General features: G+C 39.6%; 1 protein-coding gene across 1 annotated transcript in view; it reads right to left on the bottom strand.

Annotated features, from left to right (window-relative positions):
- The window catches only part of ESR1 (estrogen receptor 1), a 427462-nt gene extending 422434 nt beyond the window's left edge, over positions 1 to 5028 (bottom strand). The window contains exon 1 of the mRNA XM_058735672.1: positions 4932 to 5028. The gene's annotated coding sequence lies outside the window, so the exon portion shown is untranslated. The remainder of the gene's footprint in view (positions 1 to 4931) is intronic.
- Between the last annotated feature and the right edge of the window lie 11292 nt (positions 5029 to 16320).

The following is a 16320-nucleotide window of genomic DNA, read 5'->3' as shown; positions in this document are numbered from 1 at the left end:
CAAGTAGGAAGACGGACTTTGGAATCCAACAGACCTGATCGGACACTGTCATCAATTACTGCATACTGGTATTCAGAGCTTGGGCAACAGACCCGACCTCTTTGAGCTTCTGTTTCCTTCTTCAAAAACTAAAGGTAATACCATTTTCTTGTGGATTATTTGGAGTATTAAATAAGAGTTTCCAGGGACACCTGGCTGGCTCTACCTGATTGGTAGACCACATGACTTTTGATCTTAGGGTCATGAGCTCAAGTCCCACGTGGGGTGTAGGGATCAGTATATGCAGTTGGATCTATTTTCCCTTTTTAAAAATTTTTTAGGTTTATTTATTTATTTTTTTTTTTTGAGAGAGAGAGAGAGAGTGAGCACAAGTGGGGGAGGGGCAGGAGAGGGAGACACAGAATACGAAGCAGGCCCCAGGCTCCAAGCTGTCAGCACAGAGCCTGATGGGTGATTGAACTCATGAATTGTGAGATCATGACCAGAGTCAAAGTCAGACACTCAACCCACTGAACCACCCAGGTGCCCCTGGGTCCACATTTTGTTAGAACAACTACTTTTTATGCACCTACAACCATCTAGTTCAAAAATATCCTACTCCCATGTCAAATATCAGAATATAACTATCACTGGTACTGTAACTTGAACAATCTCTTTGGCTATGTGTGTAAAAAAAAAAGTTTTATATTTGTATAAAAGTAATAGATACTAAAATCATCCCCTCGTCTAGTCATAAAATTGGGACAATTATATAGAAAATATTTCAGATTATGTTACCTAAAGGACATAATTATATGGTATATTATGTGACATATCCTTCTGAGCTATACCAGCTATCAAATCAGGCCAGAACAAAACCTGACTTCTTAGTGCTCCTCTGTTAGAGAAAAGATGGCCTCATAAAAAATTATGTCCCCATATTTTGTATTTTGTGATTTCAATAATATCCCACTTGGGGTAGGAAAAGCAAGATCATTCTAGCAAATGTATCATTGCAATAAAGTACGGCAATAAAAGAAGACATAGACCATAGAATAGCTGGCTCTCATCACAATTTCAATAATACAAGTAAGAGTCTGGAGTATTTATCAAAAGTTAATCTATCAATGGAGGCACAATTCAAGGTAGGCACATAAAATGTTAGATTTGAATAAATATTAAGGATTATGACTATAGCCATCATCCCCCTCCTCCATTTTTAGATCAGGAATCTGAAGATCAGAGAGGTTCAGTTAACTTTGCAAGGTAACATAAATCCAGACCGGTAAAATGGTGGGAAGATTTCAAGATTTGGACTCTGGAATTTGAGTTGTGTCTCTGCCTTATGCCTCTTATACCACCTTTCATGTGTTGTTTAATAATCTAGATATAATCTGTAATAATTTATATATTTTGGCACTTGGGGGAAAATAGTCCAACTGTTTTCTCATAGTAAAATGGTATAAAGATGAAAAACCACAAAAATATTCCTATATCTTAGGTTGTAGTGAGAATTAACCAAAACGCTCTTGTATTAAAAAGCACTTTATAATCTATAAATTTCCATGCAAATGTTGGTTATTAGTAATAGGACGCTGAGTGATGGAAATATCTTACTGTTTTCTCAAACCATCAGATTCTGCTGAGAGTTCCAAAAATGCCAAGATTTTCTTATTCACCATTATTTCCAGGAAACCTATCACAGCGTGTGGCACACAGAAGGCAGTCAACAACTATCTGTTAAATTGGTGTGTTATTTTTGGAAATTATGTAGTCAGATTGAATAGAATATATCTTATTTCCATAGTTCACATTACTACATAATTCTCTGATGATTTTTCTTTTTGATCTCAGGGAAAATCTCTGTGTCCCCCAGAACAGGTTTTTCAGTTAGATTGGAGGGAAACAAGATTGTGGAATGAACTGCCTCCTCCCAACTGCATATCACAAAAACGAGGGGGGAAAAAGGTAAAGTCCAGTTCTACTTTTTTTTTTAATGTCCTTTGGGCTACATTCGGAGAAAATGCTTTGACCTGATTTTCTAGTTCACCAGCTTACCCCTCATCTGGTCTTGGATTCTGTTATTCTTCTCATCTGTTGAAGTCTTTTGTTTCCCAACATCACATTTGTATTTTCTAAAGTCTTTATTTTTTCTCTCTTATGGACATGGTATCATTCACGTCTCCCTGAAGTGCTTAAAGATATGTGATAGAACTTACTGTAAAGTCTGGTTCTATTTGTTCTATTCACTCTGTTGATAGAGTTAGAAGCCTTTTTCTTTGTTGGTGATTTCTCCCCTAAATGTTTAGTGTTGATTTCCTACTTTGAGCTTTGTCACTAGTTTGTCTGTGAAATGATTTATCTTTTTGTCAAAACCTCTTCTTAGGGACATCAGAGAGTGGAATATACTGCCATAGGTAAAGCCATTACTAGTTTGGTGCATGAAGCTCCCTGTTACTCTTAGGTGATGGCTGACTGCCAGGGGACTTCATGCCAGTCTGAGCCAAGCCTCCACATTCACAGTTTCTTCTGGAGGATAACAATTTTGTCATTTGCTACTTGACTGCTTCCTGCCTCTTCTTGGAGCTGTTTCTCAACCTAGTACCCTCTCCTGTGTCTTCTCAGTCCCCCCTCTGATTAGGAACACATCTAGAGCCACTTCTGCCTTGCTAGCACTCTTCCCCTATACATGTCTTGGGCAGTATTTCCCTCCTATATGTTCATCTCAGAACATCTGTTTGGTATGTCTGGGCTTTCTCATAGCTCTTGGCCTACCAAGGTTGTCCCTTCTATTTCTAGCATGGCTATTGGTTAATTTTTTTAATTTCATTTTTAGGCCAGATAGAAAAATTCAAATATTTGAAAATGAGAGTGCCTGAAAGAGAGAAGAGAGAGAATGGAAGAGAGAAAACACTCAATGCAGTTGTAAAAAGAAATATTCCAGAACAAACCAAAAAAACCCCTCAGACTAAAAGTGAATAAAAAATGAATCTCACTGCACATTACTGTAAAAATTTCAGTATACCAAATGCACAGAGAAAATCCTGATGTCTTTCAAAAAGAGAGAAAAAATAAAAACAGATCATCAACTAAGAAACAGAATCATATGGACATCGGACTTTTCTTTAGTAACTGTGAATGAAAGATGACAGTGAAGTAGACATTTCAAAGGTCAGAATACAAATATTTCTAAACCCAACCAAGGTGTAAGAGCAAATAAACACGTTATCACACTCGTGGGGTCACAAAAATTCATGAGCCACAAACTATCACTTAAAGCATTACTGGAAGGGCACCTGGGTAGCTCAGTTGGTTAAGCGTCTGACTTCAGCTCAGGTCATGATCTCGAGGTTCATGGATTTGAGTCCCCCGTTGGGCTCTGTGCTGACAGCTCAGAGCCTGGAACCTGCTTCGGATTCTGTGTCTCCCTCTCTCTCTCTGCCCTTCCCCCCCCCCCACTCTCTCCCTTTCAAAAAATAAACAAACATTAAGAAAAAATTTTAATAAAAATATAAAGCATTACTGGAGATGTTTTAAAGAAAAAAAATTAACCCAAGACAGAGATGTGAGAGCAAAAAGCAATGATGATGAGTATAATGAGAGATATAGACCAATGGAATAGAACTGAAAGTCCAGAAATAAACACACGCATTTATGGTCAGCTGATTTTGATAAAGGTACCAAAATAATTCAGTGAGGAAAAAAAAGAGTCTTTTCAATGGGGCACCACTAGATAGTAACATACAAAAGAATGAAATTGGACAACTACCTTACCCAATATACAAAAAAATTAACCCAAAACAGATAAAATATCGAAATGTAAAACCTAAAATCATAAAACTCTAAAAATAAGTCAGAGGTGTAAATCTTCATGCCTTTGAGTATATTTTCTTAGATATGACATCAAAAGCAAACAATGAAATTAAAAATAATGATCATTTGGACTTCACCAAAATTAAAACCTTTGAATTCAAAGGATGCTACAAAGAAAATGAAAACACAAAGAATGATAGAAAATATTTTCAAACCATACATCTGATAACAGATTTGTATCTAAAGAGCTACAACTCAATAATAAAAAGACATATAACCCAATTTTATAAATGGCTAAAGATCTGAGCAGTATCTCTAAGGAAGCTATACACATGGCCAATGAGCACCTGAAATATGGCCAATATCACAAGTCTTTAGAGAAATTCAAATCAAAACCACAATGAGGTATTACTTCACATTCACGAAGGTAACTATAATCAAAAAGATAGACAATCGCAGATATTGGAGAGGATACAGAGAAATTCCCTCATGCATTGCTGGTGGGAATGTAGGACAGCGCAGTGGCATTGGACGACCGTTTGGCAGTTTCTCAAAAAGATACACATAGAGTTATCATATGACCCAGCAATTCCATTCCTAGGTATATAAACAGGAGAAATGACAACAAATATCTACGCAAAAACTTGTGTAAAATGCTAGAGCAGCATTATTCACAATAACCAAAGAGTTAAAGTAATCCATATGTTCACCAACAAACAGATTTAAAATGTATCATACTGAGGAGGGACCAAGATGGTGGAAAAGCATGGAAGGGTTTTTTTGCCTCTCTCATCCCTGAAATGCAGCCAGACCAACACTGAACCAACTTGCACACCTAGAAAACTGAACAGAGGATTAACACAACAATCTGCACAACCTGAACCACAAAACTCAGCGGGTACCCAGCACGGAGAGGTAAACTGGGGGAGAGAGAAACCGAGGAGGGCAGGGAACTGTTTTTCGCTTGTGGAGAGAGGACGGAGACTTGGGGGGAGTGTGGGGTGACTGGAGAGAAAGTGGAAAAGTGGAAACAGCCACAGGGACTGAACAAAATAGGGAGAAAGGAGGAAGGAGAGCTGTTTAAATTCCATTAAGACTCTATAAACAGAGGGAGAGTCTAAAACTCCGCAGCTCAGTACCTGGCACTGCTCCGGTGGGAAGGGCGAATCCCCAGGAGTGGAGAGGAGAGCGAGGTCCGAGGAGTCCACAGCCACATGGGGAGTGGCAGTTCCCCTGCTGGCAGGACATTTGGTAGAGGCTGTGCAGCCACCCCACAGGCAAAGGTCCCAGTGGATCCTGGAGAACAACCACATTTGCTGGTGTTGGAACAAGAAAGTTAAGGGGGAGGCCTGGTGATAGATGTGTGTTGTGAATTTCCATAAACCCTGAAACGCTGCTGCTAAAAGATCACACGGACTTTTTCTGGGGTGGGCTGGCACCCAGCCACAGTCTCTGGGCACGAGCAGCAGCACGGTCGTGCAAACGTTCCGGGCAGCAGGCCGGCACCCAGCCATTGCTCGGTAAAACCCTCTCCCAGAGGATCCGAGCTGGTCAAAGCCACGGTTCCTCAGAAGGGAGGGGTTGGAGGGAAGGGTCAACATGGCAGAGAAGTAGCAGGATCCGAAGTTCCTTGGTGTCTCAAACAAAGCCGTGTTGAGGCCAAAGGACTTTGAACCCCAAGAGTCCAGGAGGAAAAGAGGCAGAGTTGCTTCCAGGGACCCACAGGACAACCTGACGGGCCATAGGTGGGGCGACTTCAGAGAGGCGGCTTCAGAGAGTTGACAGCCAGCCCACAGTGGAGGCGGGGCCTGTCTACACCAAGCCACACCCCTCCAGGCCTGGTAGCTGCGTTATCTGCTGGAGTCGGATTGACACTGATGAACGAGACAGCCCTTCCTCCAGACCAGCACTGTTGCATTGCCTGGTTTAACTCTCGGAACATTCTTATTATATAGATATATTCCTCCTTCCTTTTCTTCTTCTTATCTCTCCTCTAGTCTGGTTACTCTGGTTGTTGGTTTGTTTAAGCAGACATATGCAATCCATTCTCTTGATACATGTTCTACACTTCCTTCTTTATTTTCCTTTCTCTCTCTCTGGATTAAACCATGTAGTTTTTCTGCCTGGCGAATTTCGATTTTTTCTTTTTCCCCTGCCCCCTGTCATTTCTCTCTTTGTATGGGATAAGGCCTCTTCCATGAGCACCGCCTCCACCCTGTTTTTTTACTTGTAGCTGGTGTTTCCTGGTTTTTGTTCCTGGGTTTTTTGGTTTATGTGTTTGCATGTTTTTATTTTCTATTTGTTTGTCTGTTTGTTTTCTTTTCCAGGGCTACTTCAATGAACAAATCAAAGCACAACTGGTGAAGGGTCCAAAACATCACCACAAGTAGGGAGATAAAGTAACCAGAGTCATAACAACAGAGAGCAAGTAACACTCTCCAAAAGACACCCTCTGAAGGGCCAGACCCTGGACAGTGTGTGACCCCTCTTTAATATAGCAGTGCTCACAGGAGCAGGACACACAACAAGCTTTTAAAACACATCAGGGGGGGCGCCTGGGTGGCGCAGTCAGTTAAGCGTCCGACTTCAGCCAGGTCACGATCTCGCGGTCCGTGAGTTCGAGCCCCACGTCAGGCTCTGGGCTGATGGCTCGGAGCCTGGAGCCTGTTTCCGATTCTGTGTCTCCCTCTCTCTCTGCCCCTCCCCCGTTCATGCTCTGTCTCTCTCTGTCCCAAAAATAAATTAAAAAACGTTGAAAAAAAAAAATTTAAAAAAAAAAAAAAAAAACACATCAGGGACAGAAAACTAGCCAAAATGACAACACGGAAGAATTTTCCTCAAAAGAAATTCCAGGAAGAAATGATAGCGAAAGAATTGCTCAAAACAGATATAAACAATATAACTGAATAAGAATTTAGAATAATAGTCATAAGATTAATTGCTGGGCTTGAAAAAAAGCACAGAAGACAGCAGACAATCTACTGCTGCAGAGATCAAGGAACTGAAAAATAGTCATGATGAATTGAAAAATGCTGTAAATGAGGTGCAAAATAAACTAGAGGTGGTGACAGTAAGGATTGAAGAGGCAGAAGGGAGAATAGGTGAAATAGAAGATAAAATTATGGAAAAAGAGGAAGCTGAGAAAAAGATAAAATTCTGGATCATGAGGGAAAAATTGGAGAACTAAGTGATTCAATGAAATGGAATGATATCCATATCATAGGAGTTCGAGAAAAAGAAGAGAGAGAGAAAGGGGCCAAAGGTGTACTTGAACAAATCATAGCTGAGAACTTCCCTGATCTGGGGAAGGAAACAGGCATTGAAATCCAACAGGCACAGAGAACTCCCTTCAGGCATAACTTGAATCAATCTTCTGCACGACATATCACAGTGAAACTGGCTAAATACAAAGATAAAGAGAGAATTCTGAAAGCAGCTAGGGATAAATGGGCCTTAACCTACAAGGGTAGACACATAAGGGTAGTAAGAAACCTATTTACTGAAATTTGGCAGGCCAGAAAGTAGTGACAGGAAATTTTCAATGTGATGAACAGGAAATATATGCAGCCAAGAATCCTTTATCCAGCAAGCTTATCATTCAGAATAGAAGAAGAGATAAAGGTTTTCCCAAACAAACAAAAACTGAAGGAATTAACCAGTAAACCAGCCCTACAAGAGATCCTAAGGGGGATTCTGTGAGTGACATGTTGCAAGGACCACAAAGGACCAGAGACATCACTACAAGCATGAAACCTATAGATAACACACTGACTCTAAACCCGTATCTTTCAATAATAACACTGAATGTAAATGGACTAAATGCTCCAATCAAAAGACATAGGGTATCAGAATGGATAAAAAAAAACAAAAAAACAAAAAAACAAGATCCATCTATTTTTTGTCTACTAGAGACCCATTTTAGACCCGAGGACACCTTCAGATTGAAAGTGAGGAGATGGAGAACCATATATTATGCTACTGGAAGTCAAAAGAAAGCTGGAGTAGCCATTCTTATATCAAACTAGATTTTAAACTAAAGGCTGTAACAAAGAAGGGCACTATATCATAATTATGGGGTCTATCCATCAAAAAGAGCTAACAATTATAAATGTCTGTGCACCGGGAACAGCATGGAAGTTTTTTGTGTGTCTCACGTCCATGAAATACAGCCAGACCAGCACTAAACCACCCTACACGCCTAGAAAACTGATTGGAGATTAACACAACAATCTGCACAACCTGAACCACAGAATTCAGCAGGTACATGGCGTGGAGAGGTGAACTTGGGGACAGAGAAGCCAGCGGTGGGCGAGGAACCACTTTTGCAGGCAGAGAGAGGACAGAGACTGGTGGGGGCAGGGGGAGGGGAGAATGCGGGAAAAGCACCCCTCCCCAAAAGCAGCTGGAGAGAAAGTGGAAAATTGGAAACAGCCGCAGGGACTAAACTAAAAAGGGAGAAAGGAGAAAGGAGAGGGTTTAAATTCCATTAAGACTGTAAACAAGGGAAACACAAAGTCTGCAACTCTGCAGCTCGATACCTGGCGGTGCTCTGGTGGGAAGGGCGAATCCCCAGGAACAGAGTGGTGTCCAGGAGGTTCTCGGGCCACACAAGGAAAAGCGGCTCCACTGCTGGAAGCACATTTGGTGGAGAATGTTGAAGCTACCTGGTCCCAGCAGACCCCAGAAAACGGCCACATTGGCTGGTGCTGGAACAAGCTCGTTAAGGGTGAAGCCTGGTGCCAGATGCGTGTTGTGATTTTCCATAATCCCTGAAACGCTGCTGCTACACTATCTCGCGAACTTTTTCTGGGGTGGGCTGGCACCTGGCCACAGTCTCGGGGCACCGGCAGTAGCAGGGTCCAGCAGGTGCTCCTGGGTACAGCTGGCATTTGGCTATTGCTTGCTGACTCCCTCCCACAGAGGGGTGGAAGGAGTCAAAGCCGCAGTCCTTCGGAAGTAAGGGGCCAGGGAAAACAGCCGCATCTGAGACAAAACTCGGGATAGAGGCAGCACCTGGGGCTTGGTCACGGACAGTGAAGAAATGGGGAGTGGAGGAAAGCTGAAGACAGAGAACAGGTGCACGATTGCTGATCGGGGAGAACGGAGTTCCAATAATAGAGACTGGGTAGCTGGGTGGTGCCATTTTCACCGCTCCCGTGCATGCGCATACGCACCTACGAGCACCGCAACAATCCACCCCAGTAGGCTAGCAGCGCCATCTAGTGGAGAACGGAGCCGTTACACTGAGCCCTGACCAACTGGGCCAACCTCGCTCTTCAAAACACAAGTCTCACCACCTACTTAGTTTATGGACTATAAACCGCTACATAGTCTGACTTCTAGGGGAAAATGAAGTAATTTCAGTCCTATTTCAATCTGTTAGTAGGTCCATCTATTCAACTGTCTTTTTTTTCCTCGTTTACACTACTTTTCTTTTTCTTGAATACAGAAAGAGAAAAAATTCATTTTTATTTTTAATTTTTATTAAAAATACCTTTATTTCATTTTTTCTACTATATTCGTTAATTATGTGTAAATTTTTTCAAATTATATTTTACTCCAATCATCTCATTTTAGTCTACATCAGTGTATTCATTATCTCAAATCTCACGATTTCCCTTCCCCCCCCCTTTTTTTTCTCTAATCTGCCAAACCACTTTCTTTCTTTTTTTTTTTAATTTTTTTTTAACGTTTTATTTATTTTTGAGACAGAGAGAGACAGAGCATGAACAGGGGAGGGTCAGAGAGAGGGAGACACAGAATCTGAAACAGGCTCCAGGCTCTGAGCTGTCAGCACAGAGCCCAACGCGGGGCTCGAACTCACAGACCGCGAGATCATGACCTGAGCCAAAGTCGGACGCTTAACCGACTGAGCCACCCAGGCGCCCCTGTCAAACCACTTTCAACACCCAGACCAAAACACACGTAGGATCTAGCATCATTTCTTCGATTTTTGTGTGTGTGTGGTTAATTTTTTAATTTTAATATTTTTTTAATTTTAATTTTTCTACCTCATTAATTCCTTTTCTCCCTTCAAAATGACAAAACGAAGGTATTCATCCCAAAAGAAAGAGCATGAAGAAATGACAACCAGGGATTTAACCAACACAGATACAAGGAAGATACCTGAACCAGAATTTAGAATCACGATAATAAGAATACTAGCTGGAGTCAAAAATAGATTAGAATCCCTTTCTGCAGAGATAAAAGGAGTAAAAAATAGAATGAAATTTAAAATGCTGTAACTGATCTGCAATCATGGATGGATGCAGTGGCAGCAGGATGGATGAGGCAGAACAGAGAATCAGTGATATACAGGACAAACTTATAGAGAATAATGAAGCAGAAAAAGAGAGGGAGATTAAGGCAAAAGAGCAAGATTTAAGAATTAGAGAAATCAGTGACCCATTAAAAAGGAACAACATCAGAATCATAGGGGTCCCAGAAGAGGAAGAGAGAGAAATGGGGGTAGAAGGGTTATGTGAGCAAATCAGAATGGAAAAATTTCCTAACCTGGGGAAAGACACAGACATCAAAATTCAGGAAGCACAGAGGACCTCCATTAGATTGAACAAAAAACGACCATCAACAAGACATATCATAGTCAAATTCACAAAATACTCAGGCAAGGAGAGAATCATGAAAGCAGCAAGGGAAAAAAAGTCCCTAACCTACAAGGGAAGACAGATCAGGTTTGCAGCAGACCTGTCCACAGAAACTTGGCAGACAAGAAAGGAGTGGCAGGATATATTCAATGTACTGAATCAGAAAAATATGCAGCCAAGAATTCTGTATCCAGCAAGGCTGTCATTTAAAATAGAAGGAGAGATAAAAAAAGTTTCCCAGACAAATGAAAATTAAAGGAGTTTGTGACCACTAAACCAGCCCAGCAAGGAATTTTAAGGGGAACTCTCTGAGGGGAGAAAAGATGAAAATAAATATATGTAAAGAGAGAAATAAATAAATAAATAAATACCAAAAGCAACAAAGATTAAAAAGGCCCAGAGAACACCTCCAGAAACTCCAACTCTACAAGCACCCTAATGGCAATAAATTCATTTCTTTCAGTACTCACTCTAAACCTCAATGGACTCAATGCTCCAATCAAAAGACATAGGGTAACAAAATGGATAAGAAAACAAGATCTATCCACATGCTGTTTACAAGAGACACATTTTAGACCTAAAGACACCTTCAGATTGAAAATAAAGGGATAGAGAACCATCTATCATGCTAATGGTCAACAAAAGAAAGCCAGAGTAGCCATACTTATATCAGATAATCTAGATGTTAAAATAAAGACTGTATCAAGAGACGCAGAAGGGCATTACATCATAATCAAGGGGTCTATCCACCAAGAAGCCCTAACAATTGTAAACATTTATGCATCAAACGTGGGAAAACCAAATATATAAATCAATTAATCACAAATATAAAGAAACTCATCAATAGTAATACCATAATAGTAGGGGACTTCAACACCCCACTCACAGCAATGGACAGATAGATCATCTAATCAAAAAATCAACAAGGAAACAATGGCTTTGAATGACACACTGGACCAGATGGACTTAACAGATATATTCAGAACACTTCATCCTCAAGCAGCAGAATATACTTTCTTCCCCAGTGCACATGGAACATTCTCCAGAATAGACCATATACTGGGATACAAATAAGCCCTAAGTAAGTACAAAAAGATTGAGATCCTACCATGCATATTTTCAGACCACAACAATATGAAACTCGAAATCAACCACAAGAAAAAAATTGGAAAGGTAACAAATACTTGGAGACTGAAGAATATCCTACTGAAGAATTAATGGGCTAACCAAGCAGTTAAAGAGGAAATTAAAAAGTATATGGAAGTCAATGAAAATGATAACACCACAACCCAAAACCTCTGGGACTCAGTAAAGGCGGTCATAAGAGGAAAGGTTATAGCAATCCAGCCCTTCCTAAAGAAGGAAGAAAGATCTCAGATACACAACATAACCTTACACCTTAAGGAGCTGGAAAAAGAACAGTGAATAAAACCCAAAACCAGCAGAAGACAGGAAATAATAAAGATTAGAGCAGAAATTAATGCTATCAAAAACAAAACAAAACAAAAAAAAAAAACCAAACATACAAAAAACAAAAACAAAAAAAAAACAGTAGAACAGATTAAGGAAACCAGAAGCTGGTTCTTTGAAAGAATTAACAAAATTGATAAACCACTAGCCAGTTTGATCAAAAACAAAAAGGAAAGGACCCAAATAAATAAAATCAATAATGAAGGAGGAGAGTTCACAACCAACACAGCAGAAATAAAAATAAAAATAAGAGAATATTATGAGCAATTATATGCCAATAAAATGGGCAATCTGGAAGAAATGGACAAATTCCTAGAAACATATACACTACCAAAACTGAAACAGGAAGAAACAGAAAATTTGAACAGACCCATAACCAGGAAGGAAATCGAATTAGTAATCAAAAATCTGCCAAAAAGCAAGAGTCCAGGGCCACATGGCTTTCCAGGGGAATTCTACCAAACATTTAAGGAAGAGTTAACACCTATTCTCTTGAAGCTGTTCCAAAAAATGGAAATGGAAGGAAAACTTCCAAACTCTTTCTATGAAGCCAGCATTACCTTGATTCCAAAACCAGACAGAGACCCCACTAAAAAGGAGAACTATAGACCAATTTCCCTGATGAACGTGGATGCAAAAATCCTCAACCAGATATTAGCCAACCAGCTCCAACAATACATTAAAAAAATTACTCACTATGACCAAGTGGGATTTATACCTGGGATGCGGGGCTGGTTCACTATCCACAAAACAATTAACGTGATTCATCACATCAATAAAAGAAAGGACAAGAACCATATGATCCTCTCAATAGATGCAGAGAAAGCATTTGACAAAATACAGCATCCTTTCTTGATACAAACCCTCAAGAAAGTAGGGATAAAAGGAGCATATCTCGAGACCATAAAACCATATATGAATGACCCAATGCTAATATCATCCTCAATGGGGAAAAACTGAGAGCTTTCCCCCTAAGATCAGGAACAAGACAGGGATGTCCACTCTCACCACTGTTATTCAACATAGTACTGAAAGTCTAGCCTCTGCAATCAGACAACACAAAGAAATAAAAGGCATCCAAATCAGCCAGGAGGAGGTCAAACTTTCACTCTTTGCAGACGACATGATACTCTATATGGAAAACCCAAAAGATTCCACCAAAATACTGCTAGAATTGATTCATGAATTCAGCAAAGTTGCAGGATATAAAATCAATGCACAGAAATCGCTTGCATTCCTATACACCAACAATGAAGCGACAGAAAGAGAAATCAAGGAGTCGATCCCATTTACAGTGGCACAAAAAAACATAAAATACCTAGAAATAAATCTAACCAAAGAGGTGAAAAATCTATACACTGAAAACTATAGAAAGCTTATGAAAGAAACTGAAGAAGACACCAAAAAATGGAAAAAGATTCCATGCTCCTGGATAGGAAGAACAAATATTGTTAAAGTGTCGATACTACCCAAAGCAATCTACATATTCAATGTGATCCCTATCAAAATAGCACCAGCATTCTTCACAGAGCTAGAACAAATAATCCTAAAATTCATATGGAACCAGAAAAGACCCCGAATAGCCAAAACTATCTTTAAAAAAAAAAAAAAAAGCAAGAGGCATCACAATCCCAGACCTCAAGCTATACCACAAAGCTGTAACCATCAAGACAGTATGGTACTGGCACAAGAACAGACACTCAGATCAATGGAACAGAATACAGAACCCAGAAATGGACCCACAAACATATGGCCAACTAATCTTTGACAAAGCAGGAGAGAATATTCAATGGAATAAAGACAGTCTCTTCAGCAAGTGATGCTGAGAAAACTGGACAGTGGCATGCTGAAGAATGAACCTGGACCACTTTCTTACACCAGACACAAAAAGATACACAAAATGGATGAAACACCTTCATGTAAGACAGGAAGCCATCAAAATCCTTGAGGAGAAAGCAGGCAAAAACCTCTTTGATCTTGGGTGCAGCAACTTCTTACTCAACACATCTCCAGAGGCAAGGGAAACAAAAGCAAAAATGAACTATTGGGACCCCATCAAAATAAAAAGCTTCTGCACAGCGAAGGAAACAATCAGCAAAACTAAAAGGCAACCAACAGAATGGGAGAAGATATTTCCAAACAACATATCAGATAAAGGGTTAGTAACCAAAATCTACAAAGAACTTATCAAACTCAACACCCTAAAAACAAATAATCCAGTGAAGAAATGGGCAAAAGACATGAATAGTCACTTCTCCAAAGAAGACATCCAGATGGCCAACCGACACACAAAAAAATGCTCCATATCACTCATCATCAGGGAAATACAAATCAAAACCACAATGAGAATACCACCTCACACCTGTCAGAATGGCTAACATTAACAACTCAGGCAACAACAGATGTTGGTGAGGATGCGGAGAAAGAGGATCTCTTTTGCATTGTTGGTGAGAATGCAAGCTGGTGCAGCCACTCTGGAAAACAGGATGGAGGTTCCTCAAAAAACTAAAAATAGAACTACCCTACGACCCAGCAATTGCACTACTAGGCATTTGTCCACGGGATACTGGTGTGCTGTTTCAAAGGGACACATGCACCCCCGTGTTTATAGCAGCACTATCAACAATAGCCAAAGTATGGAAAAAGCCCAAATGTCCATCGATGGATGAATGAAAAAAGAAGAGGTGGTATATATATACAATGGAGTATTACTCAGCAATCAAAAAGAATGAAATCTTGCCATTTGCAACTATGTGGATGAAACTGGAGGGTATTATCCTAAGTGAAATTATTCAGACAGAGGTAGACAAAAATCATATGACTTCACTCATATGAGGACTTCAAGAGACAAAAGGATGAACATAAGGGAAGGGAAACAAAAATAATATAAAAACAGGGAGGGGAACAAAACAGAAGAGACTCATAAATATGGAGAACAAACTGAAAGTTACTGGAGGGGTTGTGGGAGGGGAGATGGGCTGAATGGGTAAGGGGCACTAAGGAATCTACTCCTGAAATCATTGTTGCACTATATGCTAATTAATTTGGATATAAATCTAAAAAATTTTTTAAAAATAAGTTTAAAAAATTTAATGTGAAATTTAAAATATTAAAATATATATATATCAAATTTGGAAGCACCCAAATATATAAAACAATTAATCACAAACATAAGCAATCTAATTGGTGAGAATATGGTAACTGCAGGGGACTTTGATGTTCCACTTACAACAATGGACAGATCATATAGACAGAAAATCAGTAAGAAACAATGGCCTTGAATCATACACTGGACCAGATGGACTTGACAGATATATTTAGAACTTTTCATCTTAAAACAGCAGAATGCACATTCTTCTCAAATGCACAGGGAACATTCTCCAAGATAGATCACATACTGGGTCACAAAACAGCCCTCAATAAACATAAAAGAATTGAGATCATACCATGCACACTTTCAGATCACAATGCTATGAAACTTGAAATCAACCACAAGAAAAAGTTTGGGAAACCTTCAAATGCATGGAGGTTAAAAAACATCCTACTAAGGAACAAATGGGTCAACTAGGCAATTAAAGAAGAAATTTAAAAATATATGGAAACAAAAGGAAAACACAACAATCCAAACCCTTTGGGATGCAGTGAAGGCAGTCCTAAGAGGAAAATATGTTGCAATCCAGGCCTATCTCAAGAAACAAGAAAAATCCCAAATACAAAATTTAACAGCACACCTAAAGGAACTAGAAGCAGAACAACAAAGAAACCCCAAACCCAGCCGAAATACAATAATAAAGATCAGAGCAGAAATAAACAATATAGAATCCAAAAAAACAGTAGAACATATCAATGAAACTAAGAGGTGGCTTTGTGAAAAAATAAACAAAATTGTTAAACCCCTAGCCAGACTTCTCAAAAAAGTAAAAAGAGAGGACCCCAATAAATAAAATCATGAATTAAAATGGATTTATCACAACCAATCATTCAGAAATACAAGCAATTATCAGGGAATACTATGAAAAATTATACACCAACAAACTGGACAACCTGGAAGAAATGGACAAATTCCCAGACACCCATACACTACCAAAACTCAAACAGGAAGAAATGGAAAATTTGAACAGACCCATAACCAGTGAAGAAATTGAATCAGTTACCAAAAATCTCCCAACAAATAAGAGTCCTGGACCAGATGCTTCCCTGGGGAATTCTACCAGACATTTAAGGCAGAGATAATACCTATCCTTCTCTATCCTTCTCAAGCTGTTCCAAAAAATAGAAAGGGAAGGAAAACTTCTGGACTCATTCTATGAAGCCAGCATTACCTTGATTTCCAAACCAGACAGAGACCCTACAAAAAAGGAGAATTACAGGCCAATATCCCTGATGAACATGGATGCAAAAATTCTCAACAAGATACTAGCAAATCAAATTCGACAGCATATGAAAAGAATTA

This window comes from Neofelis nebulosa, chromosome 6, assembly GCF_028018385.1.
Source record: "Neofelis nebulosa isolate mNeoNeb1 chromosome 6, mNeoNeb1.pri, whole genome shotgun sequence".
NCBI classification, from domain to species: Eukaryota; Metazoa; Chordata; class Mammalia; order Carnivora; family Felidae; genus Neofelis; species Neofelis nebulosa.
Note: the sequence above shows the minus strand (reverse complement) of the source record. Positions and strands in the feature narration are given on the sequence as shown.